Source organism: Dendrobates tinctorius, unplaced genomic scaffold (genome assembly GCF_039654945.1).
Source record: "Dendrobates tinctorius isolate UK_male_01 unplaced genomic scaffold, ASM3965494v1 ptg000184l, whole genome shotgun sequence".
NCBI lineage: Eukaryota > Metazoa > Chordata > Amphibia > Anura > Dendrobatidae > Dendrobates > Dendrobates tinctorius.
In genome coordinates, this window is record NW_027361851.1 from 16,592,216 (window position 1) to 16,610,855 (window position 18,640).

Below are 18,640 nucleotides of genomic sequence, written 5' to 3' on the forward strand. Positions count from 1 at the left end.
TGACCGCTGCCTATGTCATCGCGTTGCCCACAGTGTGCGTCCTCCATCATTGGCTGAAAAAGGGCGCTGAAGCATCATTTGAAACTTGACTTTGGCGCCATGGGCGCCGACCTCGTGGCCGACTTCACGCTATGGTCTGGTTTCATTTCATGAAACCCGACTTTTGCGAAAGTCGGCGACTTTTGAAATTTACCGACCCGTTTCGCTCAACTCTAGTACCCACCATAGCCCCTCATATATAGTATGATGTCCACCACAGCTCCCCATACACAGTATGATAATCCCCACAGCACCCCATACAGTTTATGGCTCGTGGTCTCCAATACAGTATAATGGCCCCAACAGCCACTTATATACAGTATAATGCCCCCACAGCATCAACACAGTATGATATCCATGGCAGCCTCTATTATGTAGTATGATGTCAACCACATCCCTCTATACAATATAGTCACCACAGCACCCTATAGTGTATAATGTCCCCCACATATTTGGTGCTGTTAGAACTTTATATTGGGGGCCATGGAGTCTATACTGTATAGCGATACAGTATGGTCACCTCAGCAACCAATATAGTATTGTCATCACAGCCCCTTTACAGTATTAGGTCTCCACAGTACCCAGTATAACATCCCCCACTGCACCTATACAGTATGATCCCCCACAGCCCCACATATATTATGATGTATCCACAGGCTCCAGTATAATGTCCCTCACAGACTTCCACATAATGTGATGTCCCTCACAGATCCCCATACAATGTGATGTCCCTCTCAGGCCCTCTTATGTTTGTTTTCAAAGTGCACCCCCCCTCCGGGAAGCAAGAGGTAGAGCCCTATGTGGGTGTGCTCCCTGCCTATCCTTCATCCCTGAAGCATATCTCTAAATACCACAAGGCGCAGCATCTCAGAGGTCAAATGGCTTCTGCAAAAGCATGCATTGAAAAACCAATCTGCAATCAGAAAATAAAAACAGTAGATAAAAAGAATATTCACTACCAATTTTTAATTAGTACAAAATATAAGTAATACTTAATTCTTTGTAAAATTTCATTGTCAGTCTCACATCATTATGATACTTAGCCTAGTAAGTGTTAATAACATATTACTGGGACATTTTATCTTTAACGTAGAAAAGTATACGGTACTTTTCAAAGGTTGTTTCGTCTTTCAGACAGTTCGTGTTATGAACACTTTGTCCTGTATAATTTCAGTTCTCTTGTAAATTGCAGTTATCTTTCAAGCTGTTAACTTTCCATGGATCACTCAGATATTTTTGGACTTCAATAGCAGGGCTTCGTGTCACTGCATTTAATGCTAGCAGCTTCTGAAACATGTCTAGTGCACGCCATGTAAATTGCTTCCATTGATAAGGGATTTTCTGGTAATTTCCTGTGGTTTGCCACAAAACAAATTGTTCATACTTACTGTCTTTATATGATGCTGTATCCCAGGGAAAGTATCCAGTTGAGATGCAAAATAAAAGAATGCCAAATGCCCACACATCAAGACTGGAGTCAAGTTCAAGAGTGTCATTTTCTTCTAAGACACACAGTTCAGGAGATGAATACGGAACAGTTCCTTTTAAAGGAGATATGTTAAAACCTTCAAGCCTTGTTAATCCAAAATCAGCAAGTTTTATGCAGTGACAATCTTTGTCAAAAAGTAGAATATTATCCAGTTTGACATCTCTGTGAACAAGAGCTTTACTGTGCATAAAGTCAAGAGCTTCAGCCAACTGCATTGCACATCGTTTCACCATTATGTCAGGTAAACCTACCTAAAAAACAATAACAACATAATATGGCATCAAAAAGTTAATCTAAGTATGTGAATAGTATAAAAATATAATCAAAATTATAGTGGTATTCCCAGAAATAAAAGTTATCTCCTATCCAAAGAATAGGTAATAATTTATTAATCGATGTAATCCCGACTGTTGGGATCCCCAGCAATCCAAAGAACAGAGATGTGGAAAGGATTAGCGTGGGCATGATCTCCAATAGATTAATTGTCTGACAGACAACTAGAGACAGCCAAGTAAAGCACTAAAGCTCTTTCCAGCTGTGCCTCAGATGATGACTAGACTGGAGGTTGATGATGTGCACCTCTGCTTTTTCAAAGTGAATCTCTTCAGAGCTCTGCTCTTTGGATCACTCATGGTCCTAATGGTTGAACCTCCAGCAATCAGTAAAATAGAAGATAATTTTAAGTTCTGAGACTATTCCTTTAAATATTGAGATAAAATACTCTGATCATTTACTAAAATGTTTGACCCTATTGAATGTATTAACCATCTCAGGAAAACCTTATTTTGGGCTTTTAAGATGAAGCATAATGTACAGGTTATCATGTCAGAAGAAATAGAGATGATTTTAATAGTGGGCACACTTTTTTTTTACTTGATTGCCATCATTCATTGAATAATGGTGATCACATGACCAGGAACCTGATTGTGTCCTCCAGGGTTTCAGCTACCTCCGGATTTTCAGACTCTGAGGGGTGCTATAGGCTTATACCCAAGGGAATAAGACCCCTTATCGGCCACCGCTTTAATGCATTTCGGCTGTCGTTAAGGGATTATTGTTTAACCCCTTAGTGACAGAGGCAGTTTGCAGCTTAATGACCAGGCCAATTTTTACAATTCTGACCACTGTCAATTTATGAGGTTATAACTCTGGAACGCTTTAATGGATCCCACTGATTCTGAGACTGTTTTTTCGTGATACATTGTACTTTATGTTAGTGGTAAAATTTATTCAATATGTCTTGTGCTTAAACAAAAAAAAACAGAAATATGGCAAAAATTTTGAAAATTTTGCAAGTTTAAAAGTTTAAATTTTTATGCCCTTAAATCAGAGATATGTGTCACACAAATTTCTTAATAAATAACATTTCCCACATGTCTACTTTACATCAGCACAATTTTGGAAGCAAAATTTATTTTTGTTAGGAAGTTATAAGGGTTAAAAATTGACCAGTGATTTCTCATTTTTACAACAAAATTTAAAAAAAACATTTTTTTAGGGACCACATCATACTTAAAATAATTTTGAGGGGTGTACATGACAGAAAATACCCAAAAGTGACACCGTTCTAAAAACTAGACCCCTCAAGGTGCTCAAACCCACATTCAATAAGTTTAACCCTTTACGTGCGTCACAGGAACTAAAGCAATGTGTAAGGAAAAAATTAACATTTAACTTTTTTTGCAAAAAATTTACTTCAGAACCAATTATTTTTATTTTCACAAGTGTTAAAAGAGAAAATGAACACAAAATTTGTTGTGCATTTTCTCCTGAATATGCCGATACCCCATATGTGGGGGTAAACCACTTTTTCAGCACATGGCAGAGCTCGCAAGGGAAGGAGCACCGTTATGAACAGCTGACATTTGCCCGCAATAGGCGCAAGCGGAATCGCCGTCCGCCTGCGCCTATTAACTAGTTAAATCCCGCTGTCAAAGCTGACAGCGGGCATTTAAATAGCATTTCCGGCCGCCCGGCCGGAAATGGCCTCATCGCTGACCCCCGTCATGTGATCGGGGGTCGGCGTCATGTTGCCTGGACAACCAGAGGTCTCTATGAGACCTCTATGGTTGTTCCAGTCATATGGCTTTCAGCGCCACCCAGTGGTCGGCGCTGAAAGCACAGGAGTAAATTTGCTACATATGGGCGATCTGCTTATCGCCCATATGTAGCAGAGCTGATCGGGTTGCGTTTGCTTCTAGCTTCCTATGGAGGCTATTGAAGCATGCCAAAAGTAAAAAAAAAATGTTTAAAAATTAAAAAAAATAAAAAACCTAAAAGTTCAAATCACCCCCCCTTTCACCCCAATCAAAATAAAACAGTAAAAAAAAAATCCCACATGCACATATTAGGTATCGACACGTTCAGAATCACCCGATCTATCAATAAAAAAAAAGCATTAACCCGATCACTAAACGGCGTAGCGAGATAAAATTCAAAACGCCAGAATTATGTTTTTTTTGTCGCCACGACATTGCATTAAAATGCAATAACGGGCAATCAAAAGAATGTATCTGCACAAAAGTGGTATCATTAAAAACGGCAGCCCGGCATGGAAAAAATAAGCTGTCACCCGACCGCAGATCATGAAAAATGGAGACGCTACGGGTCTCGGAAAATTGCGCAATTTTTTTTTTAGCAAACTTTGGAATTTTTTTTCACCTCTTAGATAAAAGAGGACATAGACATGTTTGGTGTCTATGAACTCATAATGACCTGGAGAATCATAATGGCAGGTAAGATTTAGCATCTAGTTAACCTAGCAAAAAAGCCAAGCAAAACCAAGAGTGGGATTGCACTGCTTTTGCAATTTCACCGCACTTGGAATTTTTTTCCCGTTTTCGAGTACAGGACATGGTAAAACCAATGGTGTCATTTAATAGTCCAACTCGTCCCGCAAAAAATAAGCCCTCATATAGCCATATTGATGGAAAAATGCATTTATATGCTGCATGTGTACCAACTCAAACCAAGCTCAATTTTTTTGTTTTTTCTCTGTATTTTTGCATTCTGTGCAACCTGGGGTGTGGCCTCCCTCTCCTGAGCTGGAAATTGTATTTAGAGGCTTTCCCTGACTGGTGTCCACTGGTTGGGACTCGGTCCTTGTCTGCCCTTATTCACACAGACGTAAACTTTGACACATGATAAGGTTATTAATACTAGACAGTGTAGGACCACCCCGACCACAGAGTCACCTTGTCGATGGTGGGACGGCTTTTATGCTATGTTTGATCAAATACAGTATTACTAAGAACTCTGTATGATTTAAATGCACTTTTGCTTTTTAGTTATTTAATTATAGCAGGTTTTTTTTCATTTTGTTGGTTTTGTGAGATTTAGCATCTAGTGAACCTAGCAAAAAAGCCAAAGCAAAGTCAAGCGTGGGATTGCACTTTTTTTGCAATTTCACCGCACTTGGAATTTTTTCCCGTTTTTGAGTACAGGACATGGTAAAACCCATGGTGTCATTTAAAAGTACAACTCGTCCTGCAAAAAATAAGCCCTGATATAGCCATATAGACAGAAAAACAAAAAAGTTATGGCTCTGGAAAGAAGAGGAGCAAAAAACGAAAACGAAAAATCGAAAAAAGCTCCGGTAGTGATTAAGGCAGGCATATAATTGGTATAGCAACGGTAAAGATGGCGTCTTCAGCGATGGCCATATTGGTGTAATATTCGAAGCAGCACAACATATCATGCACATCCTGCATGAAGGCCAAGTCATTGCTTAAGTGGTGTTGTTCAGAGAGACACAGCCGTGTCGGAACGGCGGAATGCACTAAATAAAAATAATAATAAAGTGCGTTCGCCGCTCGGAGTCCACCGTGCAGTAGGTGTTACAACCACTGCTGAGTAATGGCAGACGAGCAATATGGCGGTATAATGCACACTGGTTCAACTTCACCCAAAGTGCGCAGAGCGGGCTCTGTTCACACACAGAGGTGTCGCAACAAAAACATACAAAAGGCTGAGCCTGTTAGAGTCACAGGCCTCAGGTAAATGCACACACGGTATAAGGTCACAGGAGCAGGAACTAAGACAGAGGGGCTGCGTCCGTCTAGACCTACCGTGTGTGCGGCGTCACCACTGCGAACGCCAAGAAGGGCTACAACTGCAGCGCGGCGCAGGACTCTGCCTCAGGACGACACAGCTACAAAGCAGGCGCTATGTCAGACGCTATCGCAGAGGTGCGGTGTGCACAGTGGCCTAAGGCTTGCCACAGACTGGCGCAGACTACTGAACTAATTCCCTAACCACATGCGTAATATCAGAGGGAAGGGATTTCATAATAAGTCAGTCACCAGAATCATACATCCGCCACCATTCACACATAGCAGTATAGTCTATACTAGCGCATGGCGGAACGGCCATGCGCCCTTTTTACCCATGCGGGACCTTCCAGATCTCCGAGATGGACCAATAAGATCTGGAACAGGACCTGGACACATGACTCCCGATCTCCAATGGGAGATTGCCTCGTGAGCATGCCCAATAGGAGCACAGAGGGACTTAGTCTCTGGAGCAGTCTGCTGCAAAGTAATCTCCTCTGCAGTAGAAAGACAGCAGGAGACCGCAGAATCTGAGGCTCTGGATTCCTGCAGAGCAGCGCAGAAACCTGACGCCTAACATTTATGTGGTGCCCCGGAGGCTTCAGTCACCACAGAGGTACTGCACCTTCTCCTAAGGTGTAGTGCCCCACCATCCAGGTAAGGTGGGAACTCCTTCCACATTCCAACACCTGCACCCCACACACAGGATAGTTCAGCAGGGACCCATCCATGCTTTATGCTGGAAAGGTCATAGGGTGCCTTTTGTGGTCCCTGGCTTCGTAACACGAGAGGTGCTGGGGAGGCGGGTGGAGTTTGATATAAAAGAGAGGGAAGGTGTAGGATTTCAGGTCAGTCGGTCTGTGAGTCAGACGAGGGTCTGAGAGAGAGAGCAGGCTGACAGCAGGTCAGCCTGAGAGGAGCTCAAGGCGGAGGAAGGCAGTCAGTCAGGAGAGGCTGAGGACTGGTCTTAGTGGAACGAGCTCCCTAGGGAAGGAAGAGAAGGAGAAAGAGACGTAGACTGGAGACTACAGATTCCATAAGAGAGATAGAACAGATCGGAACGAAGGAGAATAGAAGGACGATGGGAAGCTGGTTGAAGAAAGATAGAGAACCCTTCCAGTCCAGAGAGCGCAAAGGCTGGGGCCCTGTCCCCGAGGTTGATTGGATCTTTATGTCCGGCAACAGACACCGGAGGAGTAGTGAGCCGCTAACGCCTTGCTCCCATCATAGACTTGGGACACAACAGCAACTGAATAGAGAGCCGGGACGCAGTGAGGAGTCCCCGAAGTAGGCAACAGCTGTCTGTCATACAAGTAAAGACTAGGAACACCTAGAGAGAGGCATTCCAGGGTAACTAAGTACTGGAGTGCTTCGCACTTAAAGGCGCATTGGAGGAGTCGTTCAGTAAGGTACATGTTGGCGGAGTGTGGAAGGGAGAATCCCATCCTGCCTGGAGGTTGGCTGGAGCCCTGTCCTGGAGAACACAGTACAGAAGCAGGCAGTTGTCTGAACTGCAAACAGTGAGTAAAGCTTTGGAACCGCACACCCTGGTGTCCTCCAGTTATTCCAGCACTACTACACCTGGGTACCAGCCTCCATACCATTCTGCCCCTCTCCTCATCCATTGCACCTACACTGCCCTGGGACTACAGCTCCACCTGTGGGGAGCTATACCATCTCTGCTGCACCACACCATCAGTCCCAGCTGATCTGTATGCAGCGTTGGCTTACCATCTTACTTGCCAAACACCAAGGGTGGCGTCACGAACTATTCATATAAACTTTAACACCATTAACATCACCGCCATTGGTATTGGGCGCCCAGGGCCACGGACCGGGTCACCGCTGCTGTGACACATTCCTGCCTTGACACCAGCCCAGTACCGAGTACCCCTCAGCCCTGGGTGTGCGAGGGCGACCCAATTACTGCAGCTCAAACTCGACTATTCTCTGCTGCTGTTCACACAGTCTCTCCAGCATTTGAAAGGTGGAGTTGCACCTTGTTGGTACGCTGCATATCTGCCTATGACTGGGAAGGCAGAAGTGTTGCTGCTGCGCTAACAGGTGAGCAGCAACAGGATGAGAAGGACGAAAGTGCGAACACACTGCTTGCACTTTCAGCTCCCACTCCAACATGTGTGGGTAGATTTTGGGGAAGCACTGCACCACTAAGTTTAGCAAATGCGCCAGGCATGGGATGTGCATCAAACCGGCAAAGCCCAGAGTTGCTACGAGATTTCTCCCATTATCACACACCTCCAGACTGGGCTTGAGGTGCAGGACACCAACCACATATCTGCTGTTTGATCTCATTCCATAGCTCCTGCGCATTGTGGGATTTGTGCTCCAGAGGAGTTTAAGAATAGCCTGCTGTCGGTTCCCTTTGCCTGCGCTTAAGTTGGTGGTGCAGGTCTTCTTGTGACCAAATAAGAAGGTGGTGGAAGAAGCAGATTAGGAGAAGGAGTCAACCTGGACAGATAAACCTCCAGCAATATTAGGTGGTGGTAGGCCATAAGCTAGAACACCTTCCGCCTCTGTCCCAGCCACCAGTACATTTACTCAGTTGGCAGTTAAGAAGATCTAACGTCTCTAGTCATGCTTACTAGTCCACATATTGGTGGTTACGAGGACCTTGCAACCTGATTTGGTCCTCAACAAGTTTGTCCTGGGTAGGGATGGCCCGCCTGGAAAAGTAGTGGCCGCTGGGAACAATGTACTGTGGGACAGCCATCGCCATCAGTTTTTAAAAAATGTCCATCTCCACCAATCAGAATCGAAACATTCTGTAAATATGCCTGTTATAGTACTGTGCGTAAACACAAATTGATTTAATTGGCACCCATGTCAGTGGGAGTACTTTGCCACTTAAAAAAAAAGAGGAGAGCATCACATAGGGATCGCAGACATTGCCGTGATGCTGCTGGTGTAATGTGCCCGTAATACAGTCTGGTGGAGTGCGTCTGTGATGCAGGCTGGTGCAGCGTTTCCATAATACATCTCTTCAACAGTCTATAATTTGATAGCTTTGTTTCATACACTCATGGAGAGATTCATGTTTTTCATGGTGATCTGTACTCATAAATTCAAAGCATGCAGAATTAACTCTTTAATAACCATTCACATTACTAAGCTCCCGCTCTTTAATAAAACTTTGATTCTCTGCTACCCATAGTCACCTCTTCATGGAATGGAATTCATATGGCACGGGGGGGTAGTCAAAAGGGAGAGCGGCATGGGGAGGGTGAGGTGAATGGCCTCCAGATTACACCACGACCGACCTGCCTCGTCACGCAACGCACTCAAGGCGACACACAGTCTCCTCTGTCAGGCTTAGACTTGCCACCGTGGCAGAAGGTCCTTTTTTATCTTTAGTCTGTTATTTTAAGTTATTTCCCTATCCATATTTGTTTGCAGGGCAATTGTGCTGCTCTTACCCCCCATTTTGCTCTTTTTGCAGCCCCCTATCCCTTACTATGATCATTTTACAGTCATTGTAGAGCACCGTCATTGAGTTCCATTGGGTTCAGGTTCAGGGTCAAGTTTGGATCCTAACCAAATTTTGAACTCAAGTTCAGCCGAACATGACAAACCCAAACATCCACTGGTCCGTAAATCCCTACTTCCCAGCAAATTGGCTGACAGCCTGCTCTGCAGCATTAGAGCATGCAGAAAGGCATGAACAGTGACTATATAAATGTTTCCTGTACCGCACTGATGACTGGCTGTGAGTGGCTGCAAGGAGAATATAACTTCATTTTCGCCCTGTAGCCGTGCGGCCAGATAGCCTGCCAAATTTAAATGCTAAATATCTGTAGATTCCAAATATATCTGCAGGTAAATAGTGTTTTTGGAAGTAACAGGATTCCCTTAAATCAAAATTCCATGTCTCAGAACATTGTTTTCTATATATACAGTGGGGAAAAAAGTATTTAGTCAGCCACCAATTGTGCAAGTTCTCCTGCTTAAAAAGATGAGAGAGGCCTGTAATTGACATCATAGGTAGACCACAACTATGAGAGTCAAAATGAGAAATGAAATCCAGAACATCACATTGTCTGTCTGATATGGCAAGATTTATTTTTCAAATTAAGGTGGAAAATAAGTACTTGGCCATCTAAAAACATTAGCTGTAGTAATGGCACCTGTTTGAAATTGTTATCAGTATAAAAAACACCTGTTAACAACCTAAAACAGTCACACTCCAAACTCCATTATGGTGAAGACCAACAAGTTGTCGAAGGACACCAGAAACAAAATTGTAGCCCTGCACCAGGCCTTGAAGACTGAATCTGCAATAGACAAGCAGCTTGGTGGGATGAAATCAACTGTGGGAGCAATAATAAGAAAATGGAAGACATACAAGACCACTGATAATCTCCCTGGATCTGGGGCTCCACGCAAGATCTCACCCCGTGGGGTCAAAATGATCACAAGAACGGTAAGCAAAAATCACAGAACCACACGGGGGACCTAGTGAATAAAGTACTTAGAGCTTGGACCACCGTAACAAAGGTTACCATCAGTAACACACTAAGCAGCCAGGGACTCAGAGATCCTGCAGTTCCAGAGATGTCTGTCTTCTTAAACCAGTACATGTACAGGCCCATCAGAATTTTGCTAGAGTGCATTTGGATTATCCAGAAGAGTGTTGGGAGAATGTCATATGGTCTGATGAAACCAAGGTAGAACTGTTTGGTAGAAACAAAACTCGCCATGTTTAGAAGAGACAGAATGCTGAGTTGCATCCAAAGAACACCATACCTACTGTGAAGCATGGAGGTGGCAACATCATGCTTTGGGGAGGTTTCTCTGCAATGGAACCAGGATGAATGATTCGTGTACATGAAAGAATGGAGTCCATGTATCGTGAGATTTTGAGTGCAAACCTCCTTTCATCAGCAGGGGCATTGAAGATGAAACGTGGATGGATCTTTCAGTATGATAATGATCCCAAGCACACTGCCAGGGCAACAAAGGAGTGGCTTTGTAAGAGGCATATGAAGGTCCTGGAGTGGCCTAGCCAGTCTCCAGATATCAACCCCATAGAAAACCTTTGGAAGGATTTGAAAGTCTGTGTTGCCCAGCAACAGGCCCAAAACTTCACTGTTCTAGAGGAATGGGCCAACATATCACCAACAGTGTGTGCCAACCTTGTGAAGACTTACAGAAAATGTTTGACATCTGCCATTGCCAACAAAGGATATATAACAAAATATTGAGATGAACTTTTGATAATGACCAAATACTTATTTTCCACCATAATTTGAAAAATAAATCTTGCCAAATCAGACAAGGTGATTTTCTGGATTTGCTTTCTCATTTTGACTCTCATAGTTGTGGTCTACGTTTGATGTCAATTACAGGCCTCTCTCGTCTTTTTAAGTGGGAGAACTTGCACAATTGGTGGCTGACGATATACTTTTTTCCCCACTGTAAGGCTGGTTTCACATTAGCGCTTTTTAAGCGCACGCACGGCCGGGGGTAGCTCCGCCCCCGAGCCGGCTCTCTGCCCGGCGTGCCCGCCCCTTGCTTGTAGCGCCGCCTCCTAGCGCACAGCGGCGCCTGCGATCGGCGCACCCTATCTTTAGCATAGGGTGCGCAGATCGTGCGCAGGCCGTGCGCTAGTTGCGCTTTGACCTGCGCTGCGCACTTTTGACGGTGCGCCGTGCGCGCCAAAATCAAACTTTTCGGATTTCGGCGTGCTCGGCGCACCGTCAAAAGTGCGCAGCGCAGGTCAAAGCGCAACTAGCGCACGGCCTGCGCACGATCTGCGCACCCTATGCTAAAGATAGGGTGCGCCGATCGCAGGCGCCGCTGTGCGCTAGGAGGCGGCGCTACAAGCAAGGGGCGGGCACGCCGGGCAGAGAGCCGGCTCGGGGGCGGAGCTACCCCCGGCCGTGCGTGCGCTTAAAAAGCGCTAATGTGAAACCAGCCTAACACAAAGCTCTTTACTATTAAATGCAAATGTGTTAGCAACTTACTTGTGGGACAATGATAGAGTGCAGATCTCCAGCAGTTGCCAGCTCTTGAGCAAATGAAAAATATCTATTGGTTTCAAAGGCCACTTGAAAAGTTTTTATAATATTAGGGTGTAATGCCAGACACAGTGACACACAATATTCCATTAGAAAATTCTCTTTCTTTGTGGATCTTTTCTTCATCAGTTTTAAAGCCATAATATTACCTGTAAAGTAAAAAATACAATTCAAGTATTAATATAAAGCTTATAATAACATTACACACTCTTTATGTAAGGGTATAGCCTTTTTGCTTTAGGGATTTTAGAACATGTTGCATCTCTGGTCCCCAGCCAATGTTCATGTTCACAATTTTGACAAAAGTAAATAAAATCTAGATTGTAAGAAAATAAATAAATATTACATAACCATGCTAGAAATGATAAAGGATAACATGATGGAGGAAAGTTTTCTTGGCACTAGAGGTACTTACTAGGGATGAGCGAACGTGCTCGGTGACACTCGGTAAACACTCAAGTATCACAGTGCTTTAATGTGCTCATTACTTGGTGATTAATGTGTGGTGCTTTATGTAAAACTCGAATCCCCGCACTGCATGTTTGACGCCTATTACACAGCCAATAAGCATGCAAGGATTGCCTGCGTGTCAATGTAATGCCATAGTCATCTTGGTTGTGGCATTATTGTGATTAGCTGACCATGTGGGTTTATCAGGGGGTTAAAAAAGAACAGGCTCAGCACACTGTGGTCATTGCACAGCTCTGTGACACTTCGTATTGGAGGGAGAGAGTGCTTGTCTAGGCCTGTGTATGCACAGTATAACAAATTAGAGGCCTGTAGTGTTGATACTGGTGCTGAAGCTGAGCCATCATACCAACAGCCCTTCCAAGGCTAATTGTTGCTTTGCCATTTGTATCACTTAGGCTGAGTTCACAAGTGGCGTTTTTTTTGCATTTCCGCGGCGGTTTTAACCGCGCGATTTTGCAACGAAAACGCGAAAAATAAGCATCCCATGCATTCCTATGGGATTCCGCAATGCTGTGCTAATGCTGCGGTTTTTACCGCGGCGGAATCGCTTCGCGGTAAAAACCGCAGCATGCTCATTAATTTGCGGAATCGCGGCGATCCCGCACCCATAGATTCCTGTGCACACCATGCGGAAAGTAAGCAGAACATTTGCGGATGGTATCCACGGTCCAGAGGAGAGGAGACTGTCCTCCGGGCTTTGGGTACCATATCCCTGTAAAAAATAGAATTTAAAATAAAAAATATTGTTATTCTTACCTTCCGGCGTCCCGCGCAGCCTTCCCGCCTCTCTCCACGCTCCTGGTCCCAGTAATCCCTTGCGAAAATGCCCGCGATGACGTCCGTTCTCACGGGATCGCGAAGTCTCGCGGTCATTCGCGCGACGTCATCGCGAATTACCGCGAGACATCGCGATCCCGTGAGAACTGACGTCATCGCGGGCATTTTCGCAAAGGATTACTGGGAACGGCTGCGCGGGACGTCGGAGGGTAAGAATAACACCATTTTTTTTTATTTTTTACATCCTATCTTTTACTACTGATGCTGCATAGGCGGCCTCAGTAGTAAAAAGTTGGTCACACTCGTCAAACACTATGTTTGACGAGTGTGACCATCCTGTCAATCAGTTCTCCAAGCGATGCTACAGATCGCTTGGAGAACGCTAGCATTTTGCAAGCTAATTACGCTTGCAAAATGCTAGTTTTTCCGCTGGAAAATCGCGGGAATTTAAAATGCGATTTTCCCGCGGACTGGAATTCCGGAATTCTCGTGGTAATTTCCGCGAGAGTTCCGGTACGTGTGCACTTAGCCTTACAATCTGCATTTCGTCTAGGCAGTAGTGATGGGTGAACCACTGGATGTTCGGGTCCGGCAGGCTCAGCCGAACAGTTAAAAATGTTTGGTTCAGGTATAAGAACAGTACTCGAACCCGGACCCCATTCGCTTGACTGGGGGGCCCAAACATCCAATGTTTGCCACAATTTCATGTGCATGACAGCGCGGCAAACGCTGAATCTGATCGGCAGTTAAAATCATTACTGCTGGTCAAAGAGCGCAATTCCAACACTGTCAAATGACAGCGATACCCCGTAGCTGTGATCGGAGGTAAAAAGTTTACCTCCGGTCACTGGTGTCGGCTGATGGGAGTATTCATTAGCTGGCATCTGCGCTCTAAATAAATAATTAAAAAATAAAACCGGCATAGGTTCCCTGTATTTTTGATAACCAGCAAGGTAATACTGCTGCAACCCTCAGCTAAAAAACGGCGTGAAGGCCCCCCATTTTTGAGGGCTGGCATTCTCAGGCTGGTAAGGGGCCATTGATATTTCCCCCCAGTCTAAAAATAGCAGCCCGCAGCTGCCCAGAAAAGGCGCATCTATTAAATGTGCCAATTTTGGTGCTTTGTGCGGCTCTTCCCACTTGCTCTGTGGCAATGGCAAATTGGGTTTATATTTGTGGGGTTGATTTGTATTGTCTGGTGACAAGTAATGAAGAGACGTTTATAATCCCACAGTTGTAATTTAAATATAAAAAACACTTTTACTTTTTTACTTAAAAATAATAAACACAGTTATACTCACCTAACACCCATTCCATTGAAGCCATTGTTTCCTGTAAAAAAAACAAACAAAAAACAACCACATCCCTCATCTGTCCGTCATTCTGTCCCACAACGTAATCCATGTCTGGGATAAACAGTTTTCAATCTGGACGGTGCTAAGATGCCACTGTCCAGCAGGAGAACCACTGAGGAATGAGCTGCTGCGAGCTCAGTCTCAGTGACTTTGCCTGTCTGACCATGGACGAGATAGTACATTATGACAATTGGCTGCGCTCACGGGGGAAGCTCGGCCGATCGTGGCCAGGTGTCAGCTGATTCTCACAGCTGACACCCGAAACTAAGTGCCAGGAGCGGTCACAGACCGCTCCCGGCACTTTAACCCCCAGAACACTGCGATCAAACAAGATTGCAGCATTCCGGTGCCGGCAAAGGGGCTAACATCCCCTCTGCCTTTGGATTGGAGACCCTGCGGCATGACATGAGGTCCCGATCGCTCACATGGTAACCCAATGTCGTCATGACAACATCCGGGTTACCAGAGCTGAAAAACTTCATGTCATGCGCAGTGCATGTCAGGAAGTTTCTCCGATCAGTGTGCAGAAAGTGCAGCACTGACAGCTTATATGGCATGCAGATGCTGCTTCATCTGCAGTAAGGTAAGAATAAAGTAAAAAAAAAAATAATAAAAAAATCAATATTAATTCTATCAATAAATATATATTTGAGCAAAAAATCTAAATAAAAGTACGCATATTTAGTATCGCTGCATCTGTAACGACCTGACCTATAAAACTGTCCACTAGTTAACCCCTTTAGTGAATCCCATAAAAAACAGGGAAAAAAAGATGCTTTATTATCATAATGCCGAACAAAAAGTGGAATAACTAGAGTTGAGCGAAACGGGTCGAAAAATTTCAAAAGTCGCCGACTTTTGGTAAAGTCGGGTTTCATGAAATGAAACCCGACCCTAGGGTGAGGTCGGCCACGAGCTTGGCGACTTTAGCGCCAAAGTCGCGTTTCAAAAGTTTGTTTTCCGCCCTTTTTCAGCCAATCAGGATCCACAGACACTGTGGGCAACGTGATGACATTGGCAGGGGTCACCACCATCTTTCAGAAGGGCATGCAAGTGATTGGCTTGCTTTGGGGGTGTCACAGGGGGTATAAAAGGGCGTGCACGCCGACCGCCATGTTACTCATGCTGATCTCAGAATAGGGAGAGCTGCTGCTGCTGCTGATTCTGTAGGGAGAGCGTTAGGCAGGGAAGAAGACACCAAAAACTGCTTCTGCTGCTAGCGATTTTGCCTGTACAACACACCAGTCACTGTGTGTGCAGTGCAAGTGGAGGCTATATTTTGCTGGATCAGCGGTGTTGGTTGTTAGGCTGCCTTATAAGGCTTCCTGATAGCTGCATTGCTGTTTTCCCACTGCTCTGCAAACTGCTTTTTTAAAAGCAATCCAAATTTTTTTTTTTGTCCTGGTGAGGTACTGAGCGTGCATTTTTTCACACCATACAATGGTGTACGCTCCTCACACAGTACCGTGTAATGGCTGTTATCACGGCCACAGTGAAGCTATCTGTGTGTGACTCTGTAAGAATAAGTCGAGGACATGTTCCGTTCTTACAGACCTACACCTTCTAGTTTTGTCTGCTTTTCAAACAGTTAAGTATATTTGCTGTTTGATCACATTCAAAACTATAGAGAGACACCGTGTGTCAGTCCGTATACTTAAAAAACAAGGAGCTTGACAATTTTACGGACACCGGACAGCGGTGAACGTGCACGCTCCTCTCTCAGTACCGAGTAACGGCTGTTATCACGGCCACAGTGAAGCTGTGTGTCACTCTGTAAGGATAAGTCGAGGACATGTTCTGTTCTTACAGACCTACACTCTAGGGAGATTCCTATTCAGAAATTCTACATCTCCCCTGTCCTATAGTGACATTTTTCACACCTGCGACATTGAGCCTGTGACATAGCAGTGTGATATTAACTGGGCCTCACACAATCCAACAGTGTCCACAAGTGTGTTCTGAAATTCTACATCTCCCCTGTCCTATAGTGACATTTTTCACACCTGCGACATTGAGCCTGTGACATAGCAGTGTGATATTCACTGGGCCTCACACAATCCAACAGTGTCCACAAGTGTGTTCAGAAATTCTACATCTCCCCTGTCCTATAGTGACATTTTTCACACCTGCGACATTGAGCCTGTGACATAGTGGTGTGATATTCACTGGGCCTCACACAATCCAACAGTGTCCACAAGTGTGTTCAGAAATTCTACATCTCCCCTGTCCTATAGTGACATTTTTCACACCTGCGACATTGAGCCTGTGACATAGCGGTGTGATATTAACTGGGCCTCACACAATCCAACAGTGTCCACAAGTGTGTTCAGAAATTCTACATCTCCCCTGTCCTATAGTGACATTTTTCACACCTGCGACATTGAGCCTGTGACATAGCGGTGTGATATTAACTGGGCCTCACACAATCCAACAGTGTCCACAAGTGTGTTCAGAAATTCTACATCTCCCCTGTCCTATAGTGACATTTTTCACACCTGCGACATTGAGCCTGTGACATAGCGGTGTGATATTAACTGGGCCTCACACAACAGTGTCCACAAGTGTGTTCAGAAATTCTACATCTCCCCTGTCCTATATACACCTTGTACCTTGTTTTACATTACTATATAGTTTGTGGGATTTTATGTACATTTTTACCAAAAATGAGGAAGGCTGGTGGAAGAGGCCGTGGAATTGGGCGGGGGTTGCCAGCTGGTAATGATGGTGTTGGTGGTGGATCTGATGGTAGTGGCAAAAGCAAAATAGGACCGAATACAGGAGGTGTTGAGCCTGCGTCATCGTCTGGCTCCACAAGGCCTCGAAGGCTTAGTTTTCTAGGAGTTGGCAAACTGCTTTTAAAGCCAGAGCTTCTTGAAAAAGTTTTGGCTTACATTGCTGACTCAGCCTCCAGCTCTATCGCCTCCTCTTCTGAAGTTGTAAAAAATAAAAGCACTGAGTCGTCATTGGAGGGTCATGTTCATGAACCACACCTTTCCTTGTGTCCTTCACCCCAACCAAGACTGAAGGATGACACAGGCCATACAACTGATTACTCCATGGAGCTGTTTTCACATACCATGCCTCGGTTATCAAGTGAAATGGTGAATTACCCAGGCCAAGATGAATCTGACATGGAGTGCACTGATGCACAGCCACTGATAGATGATTCTGCTGGTACATTCACTCAGAGCACTACATTGTCCTCGCAGTGTAATGAGCCAGATTCTGACCCTGATGAGACTCAAGTGCCCCTTCCCGCATACTATACCACCATACACGGTGACACAGAGGAAGGTGCACATGACATTGAAGAGGAGGTGATGGATGACCCAGTTGTTGACCCAGATTGGCATCCATTGGGGGAAGAGGGTGCTGCTTCCAATAGCTCAGATGAGGAGGAGGAGCATCCACAGCAGACATCGACATCGCAACAGCTGTTATCTGGCAGGCCTGGAGCACTCCAAAGACAGGTTCCAAAAATCAAAAGAGTTGCTGGACAGCGTGTCCAGACGGTCAAAATAGCACAGCGTGCTAGGCCGCAAAATGTCTTCCAAAGTAGGAAGAGTGCAGTGTGGCACTTTTTTGAACAAAATCCTCATGATCAGGCCAAGGTTATCTGTAAGAAATGCGCAAAGACCTTTAGCCGAGGGAAAAATCTGAAAAATTTAAATACCAGTTGCATGCTTAGACATTTAACCAGCATGCACTTGCAAGCGTGGACACAACACCAAACCTCAAGTACCACATGTGCAACTGATCACAAAGAAGGTAGTCAGCAACGCTACATTGTTTCCCCCACTGTAAGCCCACCGGTTAGCACAGCAGCAAATGTTGAGGTGTCGTTGCAAGGCCAAAGCAGTCAGGGAATCCCACTGTTAAATCAACGAAAGACTGAATCTAGGCCATTAGAAAGAACTCCAACTCCATCACCATCATCAACCCTCTCTCAGTCCGCCCTGTCCACCGCTAGTTCCACCATATGCAGCTCTAAAGTCCAGCTCACCCTCCCAGAGACTATGAGTAGGTCAAGAAAGTACTCAGTCTCTCATCCGCGTACACTGGGTTTGAACGCCCACATTGCCAAACTAATCTCGTTAGAGATGATGCCCTATCGGTTGGTGGAAAGCGCAGCTTTCCGCGAACTCATGGCCTATGCAGTACCACGCTATGACCTACCCAGTCGCCACTTCTTCTCTCGCAAAGCCATCCCAGCCCTCCACCATCATGTGAAAGACCGCATTGTCCATGCACTCAAGCAGTCAGTGAGTGGAAAGGTGCACCTCACAACAGATGCATGGTCCAGTCGGCATGGCCAGGGCCGTTACGTGTCCATCACTGCGCACTGGGTTAATGTGGTGGATGCAGGGTCCACAGGGGACAGCGGTGGTGGGACAGTGCTGCCTAGCCCACCGTATAGGAAACAGT

General features: G+C 45.1%; 1 pseudogene; it reads right to left on the bottom strand.

Annotated features, from left to right (window-relative positions):
• Positions 1-988: 988 nt before the first annotated feature.
• The window catches only part of LOC141055088 (serine/threonine-protein kinase SBK1-like), a 35,117-nt pseudogene continuing 17,465 nt past the window's right edge, over positions 989-18,640 (bottom strand).